Raw genomic sequence first — 27,731 nt, forward strand, 5'->3', positions numbered from 1 at the left:
CACCACAGCTGGGGAAGGGTCCCAGAGTGGGTGTGAGAGTGCATGGCAGCACCCTCCCTGGCCCAGCCTCCCAAGGCTGCCTTCCTCCCCATGTGCCTGGGGCCAGGGCTGCTGACAGCAAATGCAGGCAGGATTTACCTGTGCAGCAAAAATCCGTTTGTCTCACCATTCTGCATATGTCATGTACAATCTCAGCTCAGTCATTTGCCCCGGAGCCTGCCCTAAAGCCTCACCTGCTTTCCCAGCACTTCTAGCACTGGAGCAGGCTGCCCAGGGAGGTTGTGGAGTCTCCTCTGGAGACTTTCAAAACCCACCTGGACATGTTCCTGTGCAACCTGATCTAGGCAAACCTTTAGTGGGGTTGGATTAAATGATTCCCGGGGGTCCCTTCCAACCTCCACCATTCTGTGAGATGGCTGTGGGTGGCCGCATGCCTCTTCTGCCAGGAGGGCTCCAGGACAACAGCCAAGCCTGGGGCCTTTGGTCTAACTCACCCAGAGGATTCAGGCACCTGTTTCATTCATGACAATTCGAGACTCCTGGAGCACCAGGAGGAATTCTGAGCATGCATCCTGCCAAGGCCTTTCCAAGCTCTTTAGCCTGAGCCCTGCCACACTTTGTGAATCTATTTTCCCACTGGCATATGATCAATGTATGTGATAGTCCAGAATAGAAACCTTGCCCAATTTAACAAGAAGCCCCACGGAAAGCTCATGGGCTGGTCCTCAGCTGGTGTAAGCAGTAGTCACTCCACTGAAGTGTCACTGCATGAGGTGAGCATCTGCCCCAAGGTTTGGAAGTTGTCACAAACCCCAAATCTCTCTCAGCTACAGGTTTTCGGCATGCTCCAACTGGGACGCCCATGGAGGGGCACAAGCCCTTGCCAGTCTGATCAGAGGTACCTTTCAGTACCACTTTGGCTCTTTAAATAGGTGGTTTTCAAAATGACAGCAAGAGCCTGTGCAGTCTCCACGGGCAAAAACACAAGAAGCAAATGATGAGCGAAGAGGGGCTGTGCAGGAGAAGCATTACCTGCCCCCATTCTCTTACCACTCATGTGCCACCCCCCAGGCTCCTGACACCGATACAGTGGGCAGGGAGCACAATCTCTGCAGCTGCATCCAGCAAGGACCCAGCTGCATCTGTATGGGACCTGGATCCCATGAGGCAGCATGCTTCTGCTCCCCAGGCTCCTGGCACCCACTGGCACTCAGCAACAGTTCAGCAGGGCTGCTATTGGAGTCACTCCCACCCCCCCTCCCCTGCACTGGAAGCAATGGGTACCTACTGGAGTGCCTCGGCCTGGGTGGCCAGGATATGGAGTTCAACTGCCCTTTATCAGAGGGGCCTCCAGGCAGGAGACCCAGGCTGTGTCAGCACCAGGATCAAGGAGCAGCCAAAACACCAGAAATATGATTCAAAGCATTTTTCATGCCCAATGGAGTGGCAAATGAGCAACCTGAAATTTTTATTTTAATATATTTACTTTCTTTTTCAGTTTTCCAGCATCAGATAGGAAGACATGAGACTTGCTTGCTTGCAACAGCCCCAGAATATTCAGTTCTTCCCCTGTTATTTTGCTGTGGGATTTTTCCCACCATGCCCCAATATCCTCATATTTTCAGCTGCAGTGTGTTTGCTTTGATGATGCCTTAACCTAGAAATAGTCTGCAGTTGTTTACCCGCTGGTAGAGCTTCAAATATTATATTCTCACATTTTTAAATCAGTGCAGACACCTGAGACAAAAAGTGTCCCAAAAGCTGCCTACAAGAGCTACATGCTGGTCACTCTTTCTTGTCAAGGTTGATTTATTGCCTCCTTGCTGTTCAATTTCACATTTTGTCCTCATCATATCCGTGGCTCATGATCATTCTAGGCTGACCCTTGTAGGGCAGGCAGGGAATATTGATAAAACAATTATCTGTTAGCCGTTCATTTGATTTTCCATTTCAATTACGGATTGCACGAGGCAAAAGGAAAAAGATTGCATCATTGATTTTTCTACCTTACAACAGTAAAGAGTTGCTTTGATGGTTATAAAATGAATGCAACTCAACCATGCTTTTAAAGGTCATATTTTTTGTTTTTCTATATTTCTTAAAAGCCTTAATATATGCAACAGTACGGGAGGGAGGGGATGGGGGGAGGAGAAGCCTGGATCGTCAGATCAGATAACTAGATAGAAAGCGCACATACGTCAAAGAAACACAGGTGGAGGGGGGAAAAAAAACCACAGCCTTGCTCTAATGTATTTACAATAAATCTGATCTTCCCCGGCCAACTCCTCGGAATCATTCTGCAGCCGCAACGTGGCTCTGGAGTCAAACGCCTGCCTGCAAATGCCTCTCCTCAGATGTAGCTAAGGAGAATTTAACAAGCCGTTCCTGGAAAAGTGGCCTCCTGCCTGATGGAGAGCACCGTGCTCCGGCTCCCGGCTCCGCGGCATCCCTGCACGTTAAGAGTTTACTCTCTGCGTGCAATATGCAGAGCGCGGCTGCAAAAAGAGACGTATTAGCCCTGCTAAACACAACTATGTTAAAACTTCACCTATGTGAAGGGATGATAATGTGCTCTTGCCAGGCAGTGATCCGGGACGGTCACACTGGCGCGGGAGCGGTGCTGAGCCCACGGCACTCCATCACGGTTCAGCGCCCGGCACAGCTCCGGGGGATTTTCACATGGCCGACCCTCGGAGAAGTTCAGCCTTTGATCAAGGTTTAGCGTGGCTGGAGTGGTCGTGGTGCAGGAAAGGGCTTCCATTTTCTGTGTCATAGGGTGCCAATGTTGATCTCCTTAAAGCCCCAGAGTTTTCTTCCAAGACTGGATTATGCTCAGCAATTAAGGTAATGAACTGGCTGAGGTAACAAAGCATAATGATCTCTTTTGTCCTCTGAATGCTTATGAACTCCTCTCATTCACAATAGTCTGGAATGCGAAGCTTTCTCCAACACCGCGCGGCTTAAAACTGTGTAAAAATGATTACTTCCATTATGCCTTCATGGTTTGACGTTTTTAATTTAAACACCTGTAATATTTAAGCATACTTCTCCGAACCAAAATACCCGCTCTCAAAGAATGCTAGCTTACATTCCTGTAATATTTTGACATCTTATGAGTATTATTTTAATGCCTGAAAAGATAATGTGATGAATCCACTGCAAATAGATCAAAATGCTGTGTGTAGGGGACTGTTTCTCTCTCTTTTTTTTTTTTGTTTCAAAACAATGGATTTTTCAACATAAAGCACAACAGCTGAGGAGAGCAGGAAGGTTTTCATAAGGCACTATATTGTGTCAACAAGGGAAAGAGCTGAACCACATTGTCTCTGCCTCTGTGCAGGCGAACGCAACAGAACTTTTGCTTCAAATCGAGCCCTTTAATGCTGTATTAAATGCCGGCGTGCACGCTGCAGTCCTTTCCCAGCACAGGGTATTTTTGATGCAGCTATTCCACTTTTTTAAAGCGTTTACTTAAGGTTTTATTTATTTATTTTGAAACAGCTGGCTACTACTTTCACATTTTTTTTCCTCAGATTTTTTGCATGATATAAACCTTCTGCACTGCAGAATCCGCTGCACTCTGATCTTTCATCTTAACACATTTCCAGCCCCAAATTTCACTTCAATCTCACCTCATCTCTCCATACTACATTAACCCCTGGCAATTGCCTTCCAAATGACCCCATTAAGCTGTAATTGCCTCAGCAGGCCTGCACTTTCGCTTGTAATTCTGTACCTCTCATCTCCCAGACGTTCTCTCAGCATCATTTCGTGTTCTGGCTCCCTTCACTGAGCTCAGCTTATGACCTCGCTGCACCATGGCCGAAATGACTACTAAAAGCATAACAGAGACGGAATTCCATTACTTATTTTTAAAAGTTCTCTGGTGCCCTAATGTAATATTCTTTGGGGAGTGTTGTCAAGGATACCAAGCACCAGCCATTAAAACCTTTTGTTTCCCAAGGCATTCCGTCTTTTATTAATAAATAAAGATAAAGAGAAGCTCATCCACCCTCCAGATAGTCAGCTTGTGCTTGCAATGGTCTGGTACAACTTCAATCCTTATTTTACCCTTTGTACGTGGAGGATGGCCACGCTACACCCAGGAGTAAGGCTGGGCAGGCTGGCAGCAGCAGTACACTCTGCCCAGCCCCGGCGCTGCCACGCACAGATGAATTAAAACCATTCTGCAGCTAATTTTGCAGGAGCAGCTCCGCACAGTAATGCCTGCCTTTAGCATATGCTGCCTTCGCACCTATAATGAAAATTAAAGCTGAGGTCTGAGCAGCCTCTCGTGAGGAGAAGGAAAAACTAAAACTATCATAACCCACTGTCAGGGCTAACAGTCTATCAAGGATAATGGGAATCCCCAATGGGGGTGAACAAAACAGCATGGAAAAAGCTGGCTAATCCTTTAACCGGGTTTGTGGCTCAAATGTGTTAAGGAGGAACCTCCCGCTCATGGCTGTTGTGAGACGGCCAGGAGACATATATTTCAGATTGGAAATTAATTGGTGCTGGATCCAAGCAAGCCTTTGTAGCGAGCAGTAACCTTTTCATTTTATGGTCATGACACTGAAATATTAAGAGCCCTCTTCTCCCATAAACTATATAAACAGAGGCACTCTGAAAAATGGAGGTAGTTTTTTTCTGTGGCAGAGAAGGAGTTTTACTCTTAATTCATAATAAAACTTAGTGCCAAGGTTGAGCATGGTGGTGGGTTCATGCTCAAAGGTGCTGGTGCAGGTGGGGGCCTCTACTAGCCACAGCAGCAGTCAGGGGGGATGGTGCTCGCCTGGGATGTGATTGTGGGGCTGGAGCCATCTGAGCATCCTCCTCTGCAGGGCTCACTCAGCCAGCAGACCTGGCTGGGAAGGTGCACCAGCAGCTCACTGGCAGAGCAATAGGGCACATGCATAGTCATATTTTGAACACTGCCGTAACTTTCTCTCTGGCTGGCACAGAGAAAGAAGAAGAAGCTTAAAGGGTGAAGGTGAAGGCAGATGCTGGCACAACAGAGCCAACGAGGTCATGCACCAGGACTGGAGGGCCAGCAGAACAGCCCATCAGAGCCTGTCCAACACCATGCAACTGTGCAGACATCACACTCATGAAACCTCTGCTCGTAAACTGCTGGGTGCTGCAACAAGTATCAGAAAGGTCTTCACTTCATGTGTGACCTATTAGCTGTTTCCTTAAGCATCTGCTGCTCATCACCATCAGAGACAAAGCACTGGACCAGGTCACCTCTCCATCCGATCCAGAAAACTCCATATGGTTTAAATTGATTTTTTTAAACTCTGTTTGTGGTAATAATGAGTTCACTTGGATTTTTAGCCAAGAAACAGATTTATCTAGGATGCCCAACTAAAAGCAGATTCCCGAAACCTTTTCATTTCTCCTCACCATAAAGATGGAGAAGACCTGTGTCTAAGGATGTTTTAATGTCCCTGGTGTTGGGAGGTGACAATACCTATGGGAGCATATGCCGCATTAGGATCCAAAGCTGTTGCATGTTCCTCTGCTGGGCCTCATGTAGGCTGATGTCCTCTTTGACATCTGCAGGACATCTTAGCACTGGTGCAGTAAGGCAGGACAGTATCTGCAAAGGCTGATCCTCCACCCCAAAGTCACCTTCTCTGCTATGGAGACTCCACATAGACAAGATGATCAGATCAGTCCAACTGCTGATCACCTCCAAAGGTACCAAAGGAGATAAAAACTAAACCAGACCTTTCCCATACAGGGATGGTTTCTGCTGGTGGATGCCTGAGCTTGGCTTATTCCTCTCACTGCATGTGAGCTGCACATTGCAGCAAGCATCTCAGCTTTCTCTGTATTTATTCTACACACTAGGCAGGAAATTTCCATTTCATGCATCACTCACACTTTGTACTGATTCTGCGAAGTCAGTGCTTACACTTAACATAAAACCAGGAGGAACTCTAATTGGGTTGGTGTTGCTATTGTTTGAAATTTCAGTTTAGGCTCATTGGGCACCAATTTTGTTTGCTTTTCAGTAAAGATTGTGTTACTAGAGTGAAAAGCAGGGACGAGAAGCTGAATAAAGTCAAAGTACTTCAGTTATTTTTGTTTTCTTTAAAATGAACTTTGATTTTATCCTACTCTGCTAGCCTGTAAAGCACAGATAATGTCATTTTTGTCAACATCCTGTGAAGAGATTATCAGCACCAACAAAAGCTGTAATCAGCAGGCCTGGCTCTGTCCCGGTTCCATTAGAAGCACACAGCAGCCAGGATCATCTTTACCTCCGGATTTGCAGATGCTGAGACCATGGGTGGCCTCTGAATCTCACCAGCTTGCTCAGACCACATTGGCACACGGTCCCCAGCACCTAGGAGCAAGGCAGTGCCAACATACGCACTTTAATGTGATATTTTGGCTTTCCTCATTATCGTCTCCAACAGGACTTTAAATCCTGCACAGAATTTGCTGGCTTTCTTTGAGCAGAGGTTACAAATACGTTGCCAAAAAACGACCCTCAGAAATGTTACAAATACCCAGGAAGTGAAATCACTAAAGATAAAGTACCTCCATCTCCAAAACTTTGCAGTATTTCTTGTTTGTCTAGTTACCAAAGTAAACACGAGTTAGAGAGGCACTTTATCGCCATTTCCAGAGTTCCTGGACATGTCTAATGAAAACAGCAAGTCATGAAGCATAGCATGGCATCAATGCCACAGCAGAGGCAACTGTGAAAAATGAGTTGTGCTTCTTGTATTCCAGAATCCTTCTCCTCTTCTTCCCAGAGAAAAGAACTAAACTAAATAACTCCATGCCCCATTTACTTCTCACCTACTTGGGGCGAGGGAAGCATCCCTGAGCTCCTCCTCCGAGGCATGCTGGAGGGATCCAGCAGCCCATCAAAGGGGGGGAGATGAATCAAACAATCACACTTCAAAGGACTACTTTCTGAGTGCCAGGGATGCGGCTGTGGAATTAAGAAGCAAAGAACTGCACATGAAATGCTACAGAAAAGGACCCCAGAACAGTCTTGCAGGTATGATTGTTCTGGTTGCAGTGTATGTCAGCCCAGCTGACACCGCATGAAATGGTGGCCGGAGAAATCAAGTGTAAAACAAATAACCCTTCCGCACGGCCCCGTGAACCGTGCTGAGACGATCTGCACAGAGACGGTGCCAGCCGAGCGGGCCTGGTGAAGGAGAGCAGAGGAGTTCCCAAAGCTTTCAAGAAAATCTCCAACTTGGGACAATTTTCTATTTATTTCCAAGACTTCCCCATCTGTGACAATATTTCTGTGGGCGATTTGAAGTGCCAGCTGCAGGGAGGGACTGCAGTCATGCGTTGCACAGCTCCGCTCTTCTGTGACTTTCCCATCTCAGTAGGACAGCCCTGGGACAGCACAGGGAACACCACGGGAGCCACAGCATGGTCCCACTGTCAGCTCACTACTTAGGGAGCGATGTTTGGCATGACAGCTTGATGGGGGCAACCTGCCCTAGCCATGCTCTCTGGCTGGATGTAGCCCTGCTCGTGCTGCACCCAATAGCTGTGCCACTCAAAGGTGCCCTGCTGTACCCACAGCCCAGCACCATGGCACTAACTGGAGGGATGGAAACACACTAGCAGTGCTGGTGTTGAATGAGTATCAACAAAGGCCTGCCGAGACACAGCCAAGCACAGCCTCACAACCAGCAAACAGCACTGTCACAGCCCATACTATGGTTCCACTCAAACTCCATCAGCGGATGGAGATGAAAATTTCTCTATCAAAGCAACAAAGCCATGCATGCTCTGACATGATTTTGGGAGGAAATATCCACCCAAACAGGGCAGTGTGGGAGGAGATTCATTGAGGGGGTTCCCTGGTGTTGGAGGCCCTGTAGTTTTAAGAGTGGAGCAGTCCTCTTCTGAGCTGCTGTGACACCAACATGAGGCATTAGGATGCCTTCATGATGCTGCCCAGTTTCCACAAACAGATGGAGCAGGCTGGTAACCACTCACAGGCTGACAGGACAGATTTGCTGTGGGTTAGGGCTAACCTTCTCAGAAGGGACATTTATGGCATCATTAGGAGCCCTCCCACCATCTGTGCTGGGCACTGGAAATTTTCTCCCCTTCATCTTTGGCTGCATGTGATGAATGGCCAAGAACAAGAGCCAGGTGTTAGCCCCAGGAGAAGCTTTGTCCCCCTGGTATTCCTTCCACTGCTGCCCATGGTAGAGGGCACATGCCCAGCTCTTGCATCTTGGCTGCCAGGCACTTGTGAGGACCCAGAGATGGACAAAGTTACTTCCACCAGTAGGTTCCAAAGGGGTTTTCCTTTCTGGGAGCTGCAGAGTTTCTGTAGAGCCACAGCTTCTGCACAGACTGGGGCTTCCCTCCACACCCTGAGTGTTGGGAAGCCCCAAGCCTGGTGCGACTGTGGCATGAGGCACAGCCAGCCCACTGGATTGGGCAGGAGAAGCCCACCCTGGTCCTGCCCAGCTTGTCCTTATACCGTGCCTCCTCAGCAGGTCCACGCTGGCTGTGGGGCTGCCCTGGCAGACACAGCAAGAGCTTTTATTGCAAGTGCACACACCGGCAGAGCCATTTTTAATTGAAAAAATAAATATAACACTCCGCATCGCCTCCCTTTGAACCCTGCACCAGAATGAAATCTCCTGTTTCCACCAAAGCACTTAGTTTCTATCCTAAAGGACACATCTGGTGAGCTCCATTCTTCGCTCATTCCAGCTCCTCAACATTTTCACTTTTAACTCCTAATTAACTCCTAATCCCTGGACTCCCAAGGAAATTCTCTGTTATTTTCATTCCTGCTCTGCAGCCCTCGTTGCCAGCAGACACCAAGTGCTGTTTGCTCCTTTGCAGTGACAAGCACACTACCATTTGGTAATAGTAACATCTTACCCAGACTTACTCGACCCGCATTACATCAATCCTTGTGCAGCAAACCTGAATGAACTATAAATGAGTTCCATAATTCAAAGCAAGAACTGGGCAAGAAAAGAGGAAATTATGTGGATAATAAGACACCCAGACCCTACTCAGCAGCCTGCCATGGTGACCAGCCTGGCAAAGCACTACTCTGTAGTTAATGGCAAACAATGAAACCAAAACCATCTACAGGTCCTATTGTAAAATGCTTTGTATGAAACAAAATACTCTTTTTGTAGGTAAAAATGATACAAAGCAGAAGCTGAGGATAAATTTTTCCTTTCAGTTTTAATCAGGCTTGCTGTTGTAAAAGCTCAGCAGACAGTGACGCGAGACACTGCCTCCCAACTTCGGTTCACCTTTGCCGTTCCACCAGGGACACCGTGTCAAGATTGTTCAGCTTTTTTGATGAGTGCTGCGTGGGTAACTAATGTGTAAATGCAGATACGTATAGAAAGCAGTTTTGACAGTGATGTATTGCAACTGGTTCCAGATGTCGGCAAGGGATGCTTGGCCAGGCACCTGGGGCTCGCCTGCCACGGAGCCGCACCAGCACCAAACCAGTCTTCAAATAGATCACAAGGCTTTAACTCTCCAATTATAATCTTATTAAACAACCATCACTCGAGCTTCTGCTTCTCCTCTTCCAGGATGCCTACAAAATATCTCTGTGTTGTTCACATTTTAATTTTAATTAAGGGGAGATAAGCTGCAGTGTGAAGCTTAGCATTAAACCCTGCAGTTTGGTTGTCAATGGGAAACTTACAAGCAAGCTGTTGAATCAGTCAAAATTAACCTTATATTAATACTTAACATTTTTCATATCACTACACCAAAACTCGTGTGTTGCACAAGCCAAACATTTAATTAGATATCTCCTAATTGCCTAAATAAATGCTGAAATGGGGCAACAAATAGTGCATTTCTCATGGAGGGTTGGAAACACCTACTAGGCTTGCCTTTGACATTGGAGCAAACTGCTGAGGAGGTTCACAGGGTGCTAGGGGTTGGAAGACGCTTCCAGAGATTGAGTCCAACATCCCTACCAGAGCAGGGCCATAATCTAGTGCAGGTCACACAGGAATGCATCCAGATAGGTCTTGAAATTCTACAGAAAAAGAGGCTGCACAACCTCTCTGGGGTTTTAAAGGCGATCTTGCCCATGACAGTAAAATACACTAGAAACACACTGCTGAAACCCCATGTCTCCAGCCATGGGCTGTGTCCACTGTGCCAAGTAGTAAGCCACCTGCACACACCAGAGTGGAACATGCCCTGTGAAACCCAAAAGAGTTTGGTGGGGTCTCAACCACCACCCTGTTGAGACCCTCTACTCCTCCTGGTTCACTAAGAAGGGAGATATTTCAGATAAAAATAAAAACGTGTACTGAAAAACTAAGTAATTAATTAGTGTAATAACAGTCATAGTCGATGCCCTGGTGTTGACAAGCTGCTGGAAGAAGCGGTCGGAGGAGTAAGCAGGCAGCGCGCATGTGACGTTCCAAGGAGCAGCATTTAACCTAGAAAACTGATAAAGTTGCACTTCCTACAGCAGGAGTGTTTGTAGCTCGGCTCCGACATCAGTGTTTGGTCTAAAGGGAATTTTTTCAAACAACCTGTCTGTCTCCCTCCTCCTTCGGAATGAACCTCTGCGCTCCAATCGCGGCGGCTCTCGGGGGATCGCCCTGCAGCTTCCGCGGGGGTTTGATACCAGCCGCGCGCTCATTGATCGAGATAGCTGCGGAGAGCAGCGGCGCTGCCTACCCCAGAACAAAGAGGGAGACCTGCGCTGCTCGTTTGCTCTATCGCATCAAAGGCTTCAGGACACGTTTAATAAAGGCACCGGTAGGAACGAGGAGCGGTGCTGGGAATTCCGACGTCGCGCCGCTGCGGTGCACACTCCCCTTCCACCCAGACCTCTCCGTCCATCGCCACCCTGCGCGATGCTCGAAGCTCCCCCTGTGATCGATAACCTTATTATGAATAAACTGTTTAACTATCGCCTGATCGGGTGTGTGGGAGCTGGCGTCCCTGGGTGTATTGATTGGGGGGAAAAGACAGACTGACCATTCTCTGTTACCTTTTCAGCTGGATCATGAAATTTATTTCTAACCCGCATTTAAATGATCAACCTGTAAAATTTTACTGCCGGCACAGAATACACTAATGAATGGTGCCAGATAGCACAAGAGCTGTAAACTATTACTTCCTTTCTGCTTATGGGGCTTCTGTTATGACAAACCTTTATTAGCCATTTGTGGCATAACATAAACCACCCATTGCTGGGGCTGGGCTTTTTGTTCATCTTCTGCAGCTTAGAATCATAGAATCATAGAATCAACCAGGTTGGAAGAGACCTCCAAGATCACCCAGCCCTATCCAATCAACTAGACCATGGCACTAAGTGCCTCATCCAGTCTTTTCTTGAAGACCCCCAGGGACGGTGCCTCCACCACCTCCCTGGGCAGCCCATTCCAATGCCAATCACTCTCTCTGTGAAGAACTTCTTCCTAATATCCAGCCTATACCTACCCTGGCACAACTTGAGACTGTGTCCCCTTGTTCTATTGCTGGTTGCCTGGGAGAAGAGGCCACCTCCCACCTGGCTACAATGCCCCTTCAGGTAGTTGTAGACAGTAATAAGATCACCCCTGAGCCTCCTCTTCTCCAGGCTAAACAGGCCCAGCTCCCTCAGCCTCTCCTCATAGGATTTGTGCTCCAGGCCTCTCACCAGCTTTGTTGCCCTTCTCTGGACATATTCCAGCACCTCAACATCTTTCTTGAATTGAGGGGCCCAGAACTGGACACAGTACTCAAGGTGTGGCCTGACCAGTGCTGAGTACAGGGGAAGAATAACCTCCCTTGTCCTACTGGCCACACTGTTCCTGATGCAGGCCAGGATGCCATTGGCTCTCTTGGCCACCTGGGCACACTGCTGGCTCATCTTCAGCTTAGCCCATCCTAGCTAGGAGAAAAAGTTTCAGGGGCATTTTGATTGACCAGTGAGCTTTGTTCAGTGACACACTCTGCATTTCGAGACAGTGGATAGGAACCCAAGGACCTTTTGCTCGACTAAAGCAGAAACTGATAAAAAATGGCCTTTTCCTACAGTCAGTAAGCCAGAATAGGAGTAAGATGATACAGATATCTCATACATGGCATGTTAATGTGCAAGAGCATCCTGGTGTGAACAGCCTGGCTGCACAGGCAGTGCTCCTCCAGAGGATCGTGTGTGTGCTGATGGTAGGGGGTGGCAAACACAGATATACTGCCTGCTCCCAGCCCCACTCACTGCAGCCAAGGGTATGTGGGACTTTGCTGGGGCATCACCTGGGCTGGAGCTCCACCAGACCTTCATCTGCTCCTAGGGTATATGGGCATGTGCACATCTGGGCAGGCATGCACGTGTGTCTGCAGCTCTCGCCAGATGTTTGTCCTCAACATCTTCTCCACCAGTGGTGGTTACTGGAAGAGGACTCTGAGCAGATGTCCTCAGCACTGTCCTCACCAAACTTCACCAAGACTCCCAGCTGCAGACAGGATCAAGGTAGTGAGGCCCAGCTCTGTCTGGGGAAAGGCCAGATGAGCTCTTTGCTTGCTGGTGGGTCTCCTTTCCCTGCTGCCAGGAGTTTCCCAGGCCAGATGAGTCCCTGCAGAGCAGCTGAGCTACCTGTGCCATGGAGGGATACTGCACTCTCCTGCCAGGCTGCATGACAGGGACAGACATGAAGGATGCCAGCTCTTCCAGCAAGCTATCCCTCTTCTCTCAGCCCTTCTCACTCCTTGGTCACTCAACATGAAGAGCTACCAGTGCTTCTGGGCTCAGCTTGAACATTACTTAGATCATTGCCATAACTTTTACTCCGATTTTCTACTTCATTTTCTGGACCTGGATAACAAAGTGGTCAGAAGTTGTGTCTGGAAAATCCCAACATGATTTGGGCAGCTAATACCAAGACAAAATATTGAGCAAGTAATTAAGATGCTTGGATAATTGTGAGGAATGTTAATTCTTCCAGGCTTTGTAGCTGAGAACAACGGATGGTTTGCAACCAAGCCCCCCTGTCAGGTCGTCACACACCATGCGGGGGAGCAAGTCCCAAAGCACGGGGGCCCAGCAGGTGCCTACACGTATGAGAAACCTCGAAATCCTACCGAAAATTCCCACTGTTCTGGGCGTACTGCTGCTGTTCTGAACCTTTCATTGCCTTTGGAAGACGAGGAGGCGGATTACAATGAGACATGCAATGGGGATTATATGCGTGTTTTAGATGGGTTTTGATTTGAAATCCACTGAAGTTAATAGAGGTTTTCTAAGCTACTTTCCCAGCCTTTGGATCCAACCCCTAGCTGTATGCAAACCAGCTGACCCAAACTCTTCAGACCAAAAAATTATCCCTCCCCTCCTTTATTCTGATGCACTTGTGCACTGGCATGGGTGTGCTGGGTTACTAACAGTAGGAAACAGAGGTTCGACAAGGCTCTGGGCCACCTGATCTAGTTGAGGACGTCCCTGCTTACTGTAGAGGGGGATGGACGAGATGACCTTTGGAGGTCCCTTCCAACACAGACCATTCTATGAATATTCCCAGTGATAGGTATGCCAGTACAGAGCCTCCCCTGCACACATGTTCTGGTTATAGTAATACAAAAGTTGCTAAGAAACACATTGCATCATTGCTGGACAGGTCCTATCTGCTACTACCTCAAGAGCCTTGCATGAGCTGACTGCCAGTACAGAGCCTCCCCCTGCACACATGTTCTGGTTATAGTAATACAAAAGTTGCTAAGAAACACATTTCATCATTGCCAGTTGAGAGCAGACTACAAATCAGCAACACACTTAGAGAACCATCCATATGCATCTCATTGTAGGTAAAATACTAAATGAGCTGAGATTTTGAGCTTCAAACAGACAGGATGTAAATGCAAGTAGGAAACATATTTGGAGGCTAAGTCGGGAGCCCTTTTTCACACAGAGAATCCTCAGTGTGGAATGGCCTGGCAGGCAGGTTCAGCCAGGCAGAAAGGCTGAGACCATTCAAGAAACAATTAGATAGCATCGTGTGGGGAGCAGAGTACTTAGCAGGGAATGCACCCTGATGCTCCGATGGGCTTTTACTCAAATTAACAACCTATCTCACAGCCTCTCAGCCTCCGGTATCCTCTCCTCTAGGCCTGGCCAGTGAGTTGTGAAGAACTTCCCGAAATAATGTCTGCAAATAATTCCCTCGCATGTGACAAGGGACAGTGGCAGCACTCTGTGGTGGCTGGCTGGAGGTGAGCACGCTGCAGTTTCTGAGCTGTCTGCAGCACACTCAGGTCTTGATGCCCAGGAGGGAAGCAGGGCAGCAGCGGCAGCCTCACCGTAAGAGCTGTGCTCCCACGGCCGTGCCTGTCCTATGGTGAGAGGCTCTCGTCTGGCTGGCGCCGAGACGGAGCCCCACGCGGTGCTGCGAGCGGGAGGCGGGGAGGGGGCACCGACTGCCAGCTCCCCATCTCACAGGCCAGCGGAGGAGAGGCACAGCCCTGCGGGGACACGTTTGGTCTCCATAGGAGCTACCAACGTGCCAGCTGCATGAGGACTGCTCTCCTGCAGCGTGCGGGAGGGGAAGAGAGGCAGGTTCAAGCGTCGGGCACCAGCTACTGCATGTTCAGAAACAGCACTCGGAGACAAACTCTGCTAAACGCGACCAAAATGCTGCATCCCATTGACATGAGGCCCCACGCTGTGACTTGAACTAACAAATATTTCATGATCTGTACATGAAAATCTACAAATGAAAAAGAAATTACCATAGGTACGCAGCCCTCTGCCAGCAGAGTAGTAGTAAAAGGAGTTAAGAGACACTAAGGAGGCAATGGTCGCTTCTCACAAATATTCTCCCGGAAAAATAATAATAATCATCAAAAATTGCATTTTAGGACATCGACATTAAGAATATGCTGCCTTAAAATGTGCTCTTTATCTCAGAGACAGCATGAGTGTACATCATGTGATGGAGCAGTTGCTATGGTAATGCTCTTTATTGAATAGCAGACTAAACAAGTGCATAAAGCCCATTTACAGAATGGCATGTGCGAGTCCATGGAACTCATGCAACACGCCAGCCCAAGAGCCATGTCCCCAGCAGCATTCTCAGGTCCATGTAAATCCTGAAGGCTGGGCCTCTGCAGGATTTCTAACAGCAGCCTGGTTTAGCCCCCAGCTATGTGCCAGTGCTGCAGCTCCCCATCCTCACAAGATGTGCCCTGCAGACAGCAGTGAACATGCAGGACATGGCACTTCCCTGCCCCTGGCCTTTCCTTTGCTCAGCGTCCATGTGAACAGCCACCTCCACCAGCACCAGAGGGGATGAGGGGCTGGGTGTCCCCTCACGGTCTCCCAGAGGTATTCAAAGAGGAGCCCTGAGTGGAGGGTGGTGGGAGTCCCCCACTTACCCCAAAGGGACAGCTGTGACACCTCATGTCCTTTGTGGCAGTTAGGGGATGCCAGCACTGATGGGCTAGCTGGGAACAGCCTCCACAAACCAGAGCAAAGTGACAGCAGAGAGAGGTACCACATGGCCCAGAACAGGAACAACAGAAATTATCTCCTCTGTGCTTCTAGGAGCACAGAATTATAGAGAATGGTTTGGACTGAAGAGACCTTTAAAGGTCATTTAGTCCAACCTCTCTGCAGTGAGCAAGGACATCTGCAACTAGAACAGGTTGCTCAGAGTCCCAAACAACCTGATCTGGAATGGTTCCAAGGACAGGACATCTATCACCTCTCTGGACAACCAGAGCTAGTGCCCCACTATCTTCAGCATAAAAAAACCCCTCCCTTCTACCTACTCTAAATGTCCCCTCTTTTAATTAGAAACAGGCCCTGCTAAAAGGACTGTCCCCATCTTTCTTACAGATCCCTTTTAAGTACTGAAAGGCCACAAGGTCTCTCTGGAGCCTTTTCTGCTCCAGGCTGAACAACTCCAACTCTCTCTGTCTGGCCTCAGAGCAGAGGTGTTCCAGTCCTCTAACAAATTTGTTTTTTACCTCCTCTGGACCCATTCCAACAGGTCCATGTCTCTACTGTGCTGAGGACCCTAGAGGAGCTGGATGCAGTTAGTCCAGGTTCTGTGACAGCAGAGCAGAGGGGCAGAATCCCCTCCCTCTGCCTCTGCCCACACTGCTGTGAATCAGCCCAGGCCACAGCTGGGTCTAGGCTGCAAGAGCACATTGCTGGCTTGTGTCCAGCTTTTCACCCACCACTGTGTGTATACACACCAAATATGTGTAGGTGTGTGTGCAGCAGAGAAAGATCTCCACTGTGGGGATGTCAGGAAGCCACAGGCACTGGGCAGAAGTGGGAGCAGCTCTGGGGGCAGCAACTCCTCTTCAGGCTCTCCCACTAAGGATCCTCCTGTCATTCCCACCACAACACCCAGCACTGCCCAGCTGCACCAAGACCAGGCTCTGCCTGCCAGAACCACAGCACCCTCGGTGTAAACCACTTAAAATCACTTTCCTAAAGTATTGTGGCACAAGGAGGGCACAGAACTAAGTTTGCATTCTGCCATCATTTCCCAAACTTGTTTGCAAACATTACATTTTAATTTTACTTATTTAGAGAAAACTACACAATTCTTCATAGCACTGTTTAAAAATAACTCCACTATTAATGCAGGCCCTTTATTTAATCACTGGCTAATTTACTCCTGACAGAAAGTAAATTCCACTATTTTCTGTGAGGCTTTATGAAATTGCCATCATTTTTAATTAATTCTTAATTAAAATATATTACACCACAGCTTCTACCCATCTCTCTTGATATTCTAACATAATCAATTCAAGACCATTTACATATCATTAATTAAAAGCCTTCCTCTCTCATCCTTAAAATCATAATGAGGCTCTATTTCTCATTAGCAGCCTTTAAGGGATAAAATAACAATACAGACAAGAATGAATGGTAATTTCAAAAACCTCTTTTCTGCTCTTACAGCCTCTCCGACTGGACAGTGACATTTGTGGAGTTCAGTGCCAAAGGAGCTCCTGCATGGTTTGCAAAAATAAATAAATAACTCTTCAGCAGAACCAGTGCTGCCCCACAGCCCTGCACAAACACCAGCCACAAGCACTGGTATGTGGTTATCTTGTTTCTGACTCCAGAACTCGGGTGAGACACAGAGAACACGGCCCAAAGGAGAGGTGGGAGAAGAGAGCTATGGTCAGTGCTGGAGAAGGTGGTTGGGTCCCCCCAAACACCAGAGCTGTTCTCACACCCAGCTGAGATGGGACATGCACCCTGAGTAGCTCCAGGTATGAGACCTGCTGTGGGCACTGTCCACTAGCGCCTCTGAAGCCCTAAGTCCATCCCCAAAGCCAAAGAGCCACCAGCCAAACAGATTCTGTTCAGTACAGCTTTTGTCCAAAGCCATCGTGACCGCCCCAGCCGTCCGCAGTTGCCACAACTGCCAAAACGTTTCAAATCCCAAGACTTTACATGGGCAGAGGGGACAACAACAGACAGAAACCCCAGTTCCTATGTGCTGTTGTCTTCCAGTGCATGCCAGCACCGGGACTAAATACATCACAGTGGTGATAGCAAGGAAGGGCTGAGACAGGGAAGATAGTGTTAACTCGCGGTAATTAAACTCCAGAGCCAGGACATGTTTCACACGTTCATAAATGAGCTGTGATATATGCTGCTACTGTAAAGAATTACCATTTATTGATAATGAAAGGTAAAAATTAACCACCTAGCCAAGGATTCTCTTCCTCTTCTCCAAGTTTAAAACCACCTATGCTTCAGAAAAGATTTACTGCAGCTCGTGGCTTTTAACCTGCTATTTGTGATATTTTGGCTACGAGTTAAGAAATTAATACAACTTCCACCATGATTATTTTTATGATTAGTGTAAAATAAAATTTCATGGCACATCTTTTGTCTTGAGCAGCTGGGACAATGACTGCCTGTTTTATACTCAAGGAGAGGCTGAATTAAACCTTCCTTTGCTCTTGCCTTTTTTAAATACGGTTTATTTTTCACAGCCATTCTAGGCAGACCCTGAGCAGGGAATGGAAGCAGAGCCAGTATCAGAGAGTGACAAAAAACAACACAAGTAATAGACAAAAAATCAGATCCATGTCTTGGGAATGTTATGCAGAGTTATTGTCACCAACATTAACGATATCTAGGTGCTGCATATCAGGCAAATCAGATTTATATCACTGTCTTCTGCCAATTGCAGGTGCTCCACCACAACTTGTCAAGACAGCCTGTCTGAGTCTTCACACGTCAGACAGAATCACAGCACTTGGTGTTTTGGTCTGTTGACAGCAATTTATTTTGATGTGTTGTCACAATACGGAATTCTTCGAGGCTCTGCACCACGGTGCCAGCGAGTCCTACTGTACTTTCCTGCTGCCAGATGCTACAGGTTCGTAGAGGGAAAATACACTGACAATTTATTAAAAAAAACCAAATGAAAAAGAGAGAGACTTTGTAAGTGTTCTCAAGATGCCAGGGCTGAAATACACCTTGCAAGCATGACCAAGGGACAGGGAGCACAGCCCTGCACCCTCCAGGACAAGCACTTCCAGGACCAGAAGGATGGTTCTGCTGAGAGGTGTCACAGCAATCCAGAGGGGACCCTGTCCTCTCCCACCTATGCCCAGGCCCACCTGTCATGGCAGTGGTCCCATTACTGACTTGGAGCCAAGTGTGGCACTACAGCTCAGGTAAATTTCACCAAATGCCAGCCATGGAGCTGATCATAGAATCAGCAAGGTTGGAAGAGACCTCCAGATCATGATGTGATACTGTGGCTCCCTGAGGGACTGACCCTGTCCTCATCTGGTACCACAGGCACCAAGTCACCGTGGTCACTGCTAAGCCAGAACAAATACACTAATTCAGGGAATGGGAAAGGATTTAAGACTTATTTATCTGCCACTTGGCTCAAACACAAATGAGTTTCCTATGCAGCAGCAGCATCTCTGCTCAGGGCCAGGACAAGGTGCCAGTGACTGGGGGGAGGCTCAGAGGGCCCCTGTTTGGTGGCAAAGGGAGCACCTACTGTGGTCTGCAGTCCAGGCCTGCAAGTCCCCATATATCTAGTTCACTCATTCAAGAAGCAGAATATGTCCATTTTTCTGCCACAACTGAAAGGGTTCAGTTTTGTGGAAGGTGTCTGTGGCCCACCTCAGCAGGTACCCTTGGAATGCTCTCAAAAAACCCCAGCACTGGCCCCTTTATTCCAGGGAGCACAAAGCCCATGGCCTCTCACCACCAAAATAAGGTGATTTTCTAGCCACATCAATTCTGAATCCTGAGAGTGTTTTCTGGATGTGGAGATACTTTGATGTGGGTTTTCCCCCAGCCCCACTGGCTTTGCTCCCCTCTCAGTCTCACCCTGGGCTGGCACAAGAAACATTTCCTGAGGAGAAAACCAGGCTGATTGCAAGTAAAAGGGGAAAAAAAACCAAAAGAGAGAGAGGTAAGTAATAGTGGGGAATTCTTTTCAAGGACTGCTTGATTAGAAACAACCACATTCATATTCAAACCTTTTAGAAGCCAAGTTGCCTTTCTCAACAAGGTGTCTCTGCGGATATTTGCCCTGCTTTGTTATGGGACTCCTGACACTTCTAATAGAGCTTCTAAATAAAAAAAAAAACAATGCATTTGTACTGCCAGGCAATAACCTTCACATTTTACTCTTCATTCATAATGAAAATTAAGGGCACATGACCTGCATGCTAGGTGACTTCCAGGACCACATGCAAGCAAATGTAGCAAACGCGCGGCGGCAGCCATAAAGAGAGCGGCGGAATGCGTGCGGGGGGACTCGCCTCGGCATAAGCGGCACTGCTGGGGCTGCACCGTCCCAGCGCCACCCCGAGAGGCAGGCTGGCAGGGAAAAACATTCCTGCACCGTAGTAACGCCGCGTGAAAATCTGTTCCTGATGAGTTCCCCCATTCAGAAATGGGATACAATAAGATCTTGCCGTTGTTCTGTGTTTATACTGGAGAGGGGGAAAAAAAAAACCAAACCACCTAAATGAAAAACCTAATGCAATTTGATCCTGTGCTAAAGCACAGCGCTCGCAGGAAAGAAGGCTGTAATTTGACAATCAGCCCTCACGGAACAAACCTGATGTGCTGAAATGTTTATTCCAGAAGAAATACTTCCAGAGAATAGTTTAGTGAGATGGGGTAAAAAGTAGAACATTGGTATGAAAAACATCACCACTCGGGACATAATTTTAAGTACAGTCTGTAGCCAGGTGGGGTTGGTCTCTGCTCCCAGGCAATCAGCAAGAGAACAAGGGGACAGAGTCTCAAGTTGTGCTGGGGGGAAGGTCTAGGCTGGATGTTAGGAGGAAGTTCTTTGACAGAGAGAGTGATTGGCATTGGAATGGGCTGCCCAGGGAGGTGCTGGAGTCACCATCCCTGGAGGTATTAAAAAAAGACTGGATGAGGCACTTATTGCCATGGTCTAGTTGGACAGAGCTGGGTGATAGGTTGGACTGGATGATCTTGGAGGTTTTTTCCAGCCTGGATGATTCTATGAATTTGACAATCAGCTCTCACAGAACAAACCTGATGTGCTGAAATGTTTATTCCAGAAGAAATTCTTCCAGAGAGTATTTCAGTGAAATGGGGTAAAAAGTAAAATATGGATATGAAAAATGCCACCACTTGGGAAACAATTTTAAGTACCACTTGCTATGCATCTATGAACTGGCTGCATACAGTAAAGAGTCCACTCTGGAACACCCTTTGCATTAGCTGGTCCTGGCTGAACAGCACTTCAGTGCTCAGGCCCCTCTGATGGCTCTGCTGCCGGGAGGGGAGTGACAGGATAAAAGTGCTAGGCAGCAGGAAACTTGCTCAAGGCAACTTGGGAGACAGGGAGTCACTCCCTGGTTCACCACCTAGGTGCTGGGGTTTGCTGGGCCAGTGTCTAGCCTGTGTTGAGAACTAGCAGTGAGGCTTCTCATGTGGAACAGCAAGCTCTTGTTAAGGACAGCCACTTGGCAGCTTGAGCATCTTTGCCCTCCTTTATCTGCTTCTCTTGGGCTCTCTCTCAAGCAGGCTTAGGATGGGGGAGCAGAAGCGGCTGGCCGGCAGGCAGGTGCGCGGTGCTGTTGGACAGGCGGCTGTGGCAGACCCGGGCTCGCTGGGATGCAGGTGCTGCTGGCAGCAGGACTCTCAGACATTTGCTCCATGCTCATTCAAAGCTTCTCAAAACGTTCCACAGGTTTCTTCCTGTGCTTTTTACAGTCTTACAGGTAAGCAAAAAGAAGCAGTTAAACATAGAGGAGCACAACCTAAGCAAGGAGGCTCAGCCAGCACCCATAGGTGATGTCAGAAGGATCATCAGTTCCCTATCCTACTGAACCGGGGGGCCAACAGGCCCCCCGGCCTTTAGATCACCTCCACCATTCACCCAGTGCACACCATGGGGACTCACCAGTGATGATGGGAGGAGGATCCCTCTGCCCAGTTGGGCAAGCTTGAGGCTACTGCCTTTCCTGGGGCAGATTATAAAGGGGAGTGGGCAGGGAGAGCAAAGTGGTCACACCTGGGGTGGGAGGAGACTCTAACAGAACGCAGGTGCTCTGGGTTTGGGGGAGAAAAGAGGAAAATGTGGTGTGGAGTGGGAAAGGAGCAGATATGGCAGAAAAGGAAAGGTGTGCTGAAAGGAGATAAAGAGGAGGAGGATGGAGAGGAAAAGGATGGAGATGAAAAGAGGAAGATGAAGAGGAAAGGAAGGAGATGGAAATAAAAGGAGGAAAATGTGGGGAAATAGGACATTGAGAGGGGACAGTTTTGCAACCAAACCAAAACACAGATAATTTGGGGGGGCGGGGTACACCCAAACCATCACACCCACCAGGGTGCATTCCTGTGCAGACTACCCTGGCTGATCCTGCCTTGGCAGGGGAGCTGGACTCTGGAGGTCCCTTCCAGCCTCTAATGCCCTGCAATTCTATGTTCTTGCTGCTGTCCTGCTGCTGTCTCTGCAGCCCCAGTGACTCTGGAGTGTCACGCTTGGGGCACAGTGGAGGCTCTGTCTCTTGCTGCAGCAGCTCCCTCCCTTTTGGGGCTGTACTGGGCATAACCAAGAGCTGTCAGCCAAGGGGAAGGTAGGGACAGTGTAGCATCTAGGTCCTGTCTCTTCCCATGATCTGAGCAGTGCTGGCTGTGCAGCTGGAGATGGGGATGCCCATCTTGGCTCCTCATACTCTGCCAGGCTAGGGAGGGGAGCAGCAGCAGCAGGGATACAGGCGCTGACACTGCTGTGCTTCTGATAGCTGCTTAACAGCACTTTGTGTGAGCGTGGTGCGAAAATCTGCGAGATCATGGGCATGGGTAAGTGGTACAAATAAGACAGTCAGGTCTGAAGACTCCATTTGGGCAACCTGCCATTTGATCCTCATATCCCAGTGATCACTATAACCAAATGGAGTCAATGACGCGGACACCAATTAACACATGCCACTCCGATTTGCTTTTCTGTGCCATACTTTATTAAACACTTTCAGATGTAATTGAACAACATTGTTACACAATTAAGCACCATACAGTAGTGCACTTTAAAACAAAAGCTATGACAGTTCTGTACTCTATTAGCGCTGTTAGATACTGTGTAATGTAGTAAGTAATTAAAAGCTAAAACTACGGTACTGTAACAATCCTAATCAGGCTCCAATTCCAGTAGCAATAGAAGTATATTAATTTTTTAATACAGTGTGAGTACCTCAGCATTATCCTACAAAAACTACATGCTGCCTGCTCCAGGAATTACCAGAGGCATCCTCTTTTTCTGCTGGCAAATAGGAGCTAAACTGTCCCTATGCCAGAGCAGCACTGGTGAAGAAAAGACTGCTTGCCCCTGTGCCCGATGAAGGCACCAGGCCAGGTGCAGGGGATGCAGGTGGCTGAGGGGCAGGAGCCAGCAGGGTCCCTGCTCCCAATGTGGTGGCTGTACCTGCCCCATGCAGTGCTGGGACACAGAACTGGGAGGCGATGGCTGTGCCACCACATGCTCAGCCCTGCCAGCCCCTCTTCTTGTGCTGCACGGGCACAGCTTCTGCATATGGCAGAGAGTTGGGAAATCTGACCAGATGCTCTGCTTGCACACAGACCAGTAGAGGATAAGCCAGCGTGGCTGCTGGTGGGCCCTCCTGCCCACGGTGGATATGGCCACGGATGGCAAGCAGGACTCTCGAGCAGCCACGGCCATGCCAGGACAGAAGTCAGACATGCAGAGGGCAGAGATGCCCCCACCCGTGTCACCCGCCTGGTGTTGGAGGTTGCACTTTCAAGAACACTTCCAGCTTCTGTCTCTCAAGATAACAAAATGTCACTGTTGCACTAATCAGTTCTGTGGCACTGAGCATAGTATGTGGCTGCAGCGTTAACACATCCCTCTGCTGTCCCTCTGGAGATGCTGCTCTGTCGCTGAATGAATGTACAGCTGAATGAATGTGTGTGTACTAAAGCATGGTGGAAACCCAAACTATCCACCACATACCACCAGAGCCTACCCCCTTCCTGCTGTTCATCCCATACAAACACTAATATTTTGGCACAACATTTTAAGATGCCCCTTCAGCACCATACTAAGGCTCAGAGAAGCAAGCTCACGGGGACACAGCAAACTTTGTCCCTTTACCACTCGTGGGTTTTCTGGAGAAGAGCACATTCAGGTGCCAGTTCTGAATGTCCTGGTCCTCACTTCTGCCCAGAGAGAACAGTGTCTGTTCAGATGTCACACAATAACTAGGACAGCTGTTCACAGCCCAAGCTCTCCATCATCAACGCCAAACCCTGGCATTTTCAACAGATGCTCCTCAGCCCCCAGTTGAACAAAACACCAGCACCACACTTCAAAACTTACACAGTTCATGCAGGAGGCTGGGAAACTAGAACTAAGTTAGCCTCTTTTTCTGCAGAGTACCCTTTGATTTAGGAAGGAATGCAAGAGCTTGCAGACTCCGATCCCTTTGTATCCCCTGTGACAATCCAGATCTTTCAGCTCTGTCTTCCCACTGCACCACTTTGTTCTGGTTCTCACCATAAACAGCACTGGTGCAAGCTGAAGGTACACTGTATTCTTTCCTTCAGAGCATAAGCAAGGAAGTAGCAGGAGACGGGGAGATACAATGACAATACTTCACAGTAGTGGGATGAGCAGAACTGAAGCACACACAACAACAAAAAAAAAGGTTCTTTAGCAGACAATCTGCCCAGGAAAAAAAACAAACAACTAACCACCAACAAACCAAAACAAAAAGAACTAGAACAAAGCAAAACAACCAAAGCAAAAATCCCACCCATGTTTGGTCCTCCCAGGTCCCAGGTTTTGGAATATCTGTGAACAAAACCTCTGAGAAAAGTACAAAACACAGAGTCAAAAGCTGATGCAACCATGCCAGAGCCACCATCCCCATCCCAGGCTGTCTGCTTATTCCTCATAACTAACTCATATCTGAATGGATGAAGCAACAACTAATGCAACACTGCATGGTAACACACATCAGTCTCAACTAAACCCATACATAAAATTACATAAATTCACAGCTTGGAGTCCTGGGAACAGCACTGCCATGTCTATGCTTAGTGTTGTGTGATTTCTGAGCACTGTGATCCACAAAGAGGGTGGATTATGGAAGAGCATTCAGTGTGCCATGGGATGTAACATTAGTGCCACGATGCAATGCCCAGTAGTAGGTACCTGCTCATAGGCAAGAACATTGTACAGCTCTGAAGTAGTCTCAGTCTATAGGTTTGTAAATGTCAAGGTAAATTTGAAAAAGCTACTGAATAAATAGTACCTTACACACCTTTGATAGGCTCCTGTTAACTCTATTACACAAGCTGGAAGATCCAAGCCGTTAAAAACTCTGATCTGCTTATAGTTACTATGGCATCATAGTTAAAAGTCCATTTTGCACACTTACAGAATGGGATGAGGACAGAAGAAACTTTAGTGGAAGCTAAAGAGAGGCTTAAACGCAAGAACAGCAACACAAGTGTGAATTAATTGAGTTAACACAAAGCTACACTGTTTTGTGGAGGACACATTACACCTTCCATGTCCTAGTCCCTCTTGGTGCAGGAAGAAGTCAATTTGATACTGTTACATAATATTATGTACCAAACCTAGCCAGCCTTTTCACATCAAATAGACTCTCCTCGAGGAGCTGATCATACAGAGTCCCTTGGAAATACAGGCAGCCCCACACTGGGGCCAGAAGCTGTTCTAAGGATCCTGGGCAAAATCTTGTCTTAAATATGCCCCTGAGAGCACTGGACAGTAATCAGTAGTGTGTAGCCTGAACTCCATGCTGCCCAGAACATTCTTTTCAGCCACAAACTTCAGGTAATTGAGTTGTACTTTTAAGACTATAAAAGCACATGTCTGCTGAGCCTCCTTCCGAGGTACAGTGGGGATGTATTTGATGTACAAGTCTCTGTTGTATTAGTCAAGACCAGGTACAGTGACTGAAAATGGCTTGATTTTTTAACCATGATTGTAACTAATGAATCTGAATTCCCTCCCAAGATGCTTAGTCAGACACACCCCTACACAAACATTCTGGATGTGCAGAGGGTTGGCCTCGCAGACAGAGGATGCATTGTCTCCACCACCAGCAGGAAGAACAAGACCTAAATTACATCCCTAATACTCAGCTCCCCTGGCTGTGGGCATAAAAATCCAGCACCTGCAACGTGGCACTTACTGACAGCATCTGAGTACAGACACTCAACCACCCAAACAACGTTTTTTCCCTTCAACAGTCTTTCTGAAGCAAAATTTGTGGTGAAGGCTCCTTGCTTAAAGAATATATGGGTTTATGTCAAATATATCAGCCCAGGGACTGATAATTGCTTGGGCTTAGAAGGCATTGGGCCTAGGCATGGAGAATAAAATGGTAAAGGGAATACAGTGGTTATTTATTAACTTTAGCCCCCAAAGCCTTGTTATATTCCCAAATCACAATCCTATTGGCATGAGAGGCTGCTGAGATGGAAATCTTTTAACAGCTGCCTCTCCTGCTTCAGAGCTTGTGCTCCCCTCCGGTGCAGAGTGATGAGGTGGCTTTACCGCTCGCTGGAGGTACAGAATTTAATGTGTCCCATAAAAAAATCATGTACTGCCCTAAAAAAATGCTCAAAATCCAACAACACCCCTTTTTCACTCAAGCACTTCAAACCCCAGAGTTCATATCAGAGCTCTCACCCTTCCAGCATTGGTGCCACAATGAATGGACCTCTAAATCCTGGGACTGCTGCACCCTGGCTGCATGGCTGGGGACCCCTGCATCCCCCATGATCACCACGTGAAGAAATGTGCAGCACATTCTGAGCCCACTTCTGAAGTTCTGAGATTATGTCTTGAGGCTTAGATGGGATGTGAGCACTCTCTTGGCCTTCCACCAACACGGGGTGAGACTCACCCATGGCACTGCTGGGCAGCAGAGTACTGGTTACAGCAAATACCAACAGGAATCGATGGAACCACTCAAAGTAAGGAGGAAAGAAATCATCTTCCCTCCCAGATGCACTGGTTTTAAAAACCAAACCACAGAATCTGTGTTGCCATGTCGTTTGATGTTGACTGTTGCAACAGAAATGGAAGTAATTTGGGATATACATCATAAAGAAAGAGGGATGAAAAACCTCCGAGATGCTCGCAAGCACAGACAGCTTTCTGATACAGAAAATAGATACTTAGCAAATAATTGTGACTGGTTCTGGAAACCAGCCTGCTGGCTTTTGGAGGCTTTTTTTACGGTTGTTGATTCTGGCTTGTAACAGAGAAGTTCATCAGGAGGAGTGCTGGAAACCAGTCCTGCAATTACTTGCAAACATACTCACAGTCTCTTCAAACTCCACCCAGCAGAGCTGCCATCAGTGCAGTTCATAATCCTAGATTTGAACAGCTTTTCTGACTGCAAGCTGTCTGGGTAATTGCTAAGCTGTCTGAGAATTACTATTGAACTCTGTCCTTTTTTATCTCACTAACTGACTGCTATTTGTTATTAGTCCAAGTAATAATAATATATTAATGCACATGCTTAATATACAGAAGTATATGTTTGTATTGAAACTGCACTGAACCCTGCACTCTGAAGTGTAGAAAAGCACGGTGAAGAGAGTGAACAGTCACGTAGACAAGCAGCTATCATCTTCCCAAAGGCCAGACAAAACCAGAGACATAGTATTTAGTAACTCCTGCACAGGAAATCCTTTGCACTGACTGGCACTGCTGGAAAGCTCAAGGAATTTCCTAAAACTGCCCTGAGCAAGCAGTACACCAGACCTGCTCCCATTGCACTGCTCATGTGAAATGCTGCTGTTAGCAGGGAATGCAGCAAGGTGAGCAGCAATGCAGTGTGGTGTGCTGGCTGCAGGGAGAGCTGCCCAGTGCGTGGGCAGGGCTGAGCTTCATCTAACTGGACAGAAGAGCCAAATGAGGCAGCATCACCTTGCAGCTTCCAGTGTTCCTGGCAGGGAACATTCACCTCCACAGATGCTCTTTCCTCTCTACCCAAGATGTTGGGCTCCTTCACAAGCTGCCCTTTCAAGGATCACCTGCCACCCCTGCTGCTCAGTCTGGATCCACTTTGCACAGACAAGCACTTGGAAAGCACCAGGGGAGTAGCTGCAGAGCTGGGTGCATGTCTGCGCTGGGAGTAGCTACATTACTGGGGCTCAGAGCCTCAAGAACTGTTCTTACTATGCAAGCTGACCTAAGCACAAAGGTTCAAGGTAGCAGCTGGTCTTGTCATTTGAGTCTAGAACCACACAACCA

At 47.8% G+C, this 27,731-nt stretch overlaps 1 protein-coding gene and 1 long non-coding RNA gene across 6 annotated transcripts in view; both read right to left on the bottom strand.

Moving 5' to 3' along the window:
• The window catches only part of PBX3 (PBX homeobox 3), a 118,976-nt gene that overhangs the window by 64,630 nt on the left and 26,615 nt on the right, over nucleotides 1-27,731 (bottom strand). The gene's annotated exons all lie outside the window — the stretch shown is intronic.
• Nucleotides 20,505-22,000, bottom strand: LOC135190119 (uncharacterized). The gene is made up of 2 exons (XR_010308430.1): nucleotides 21,378-22,000; nucleotides 20,505-21,188 (listed from the first exon to the last, which is right to left on the bottom strand). It is a non-coding gene; the product is annotated as an uncharacterized LOC135190119 (long non-coding RNA).

The sequence above is a fragment of the Pogoniulus pusillus genome, chromosome 35, assembly GCF_015220805.1.
Source record: "Pogoniulus pusillus isolate bPogPus1 chromosome 35, bPogPus1.pri, whole genome shotgun sequence".
Lineage (NCBI taxonomy): Eukaryota > Metazoa > Chordata > Aves > Piciformes > Lybiidae > Pogoniulus > Pogoniulus pusillus.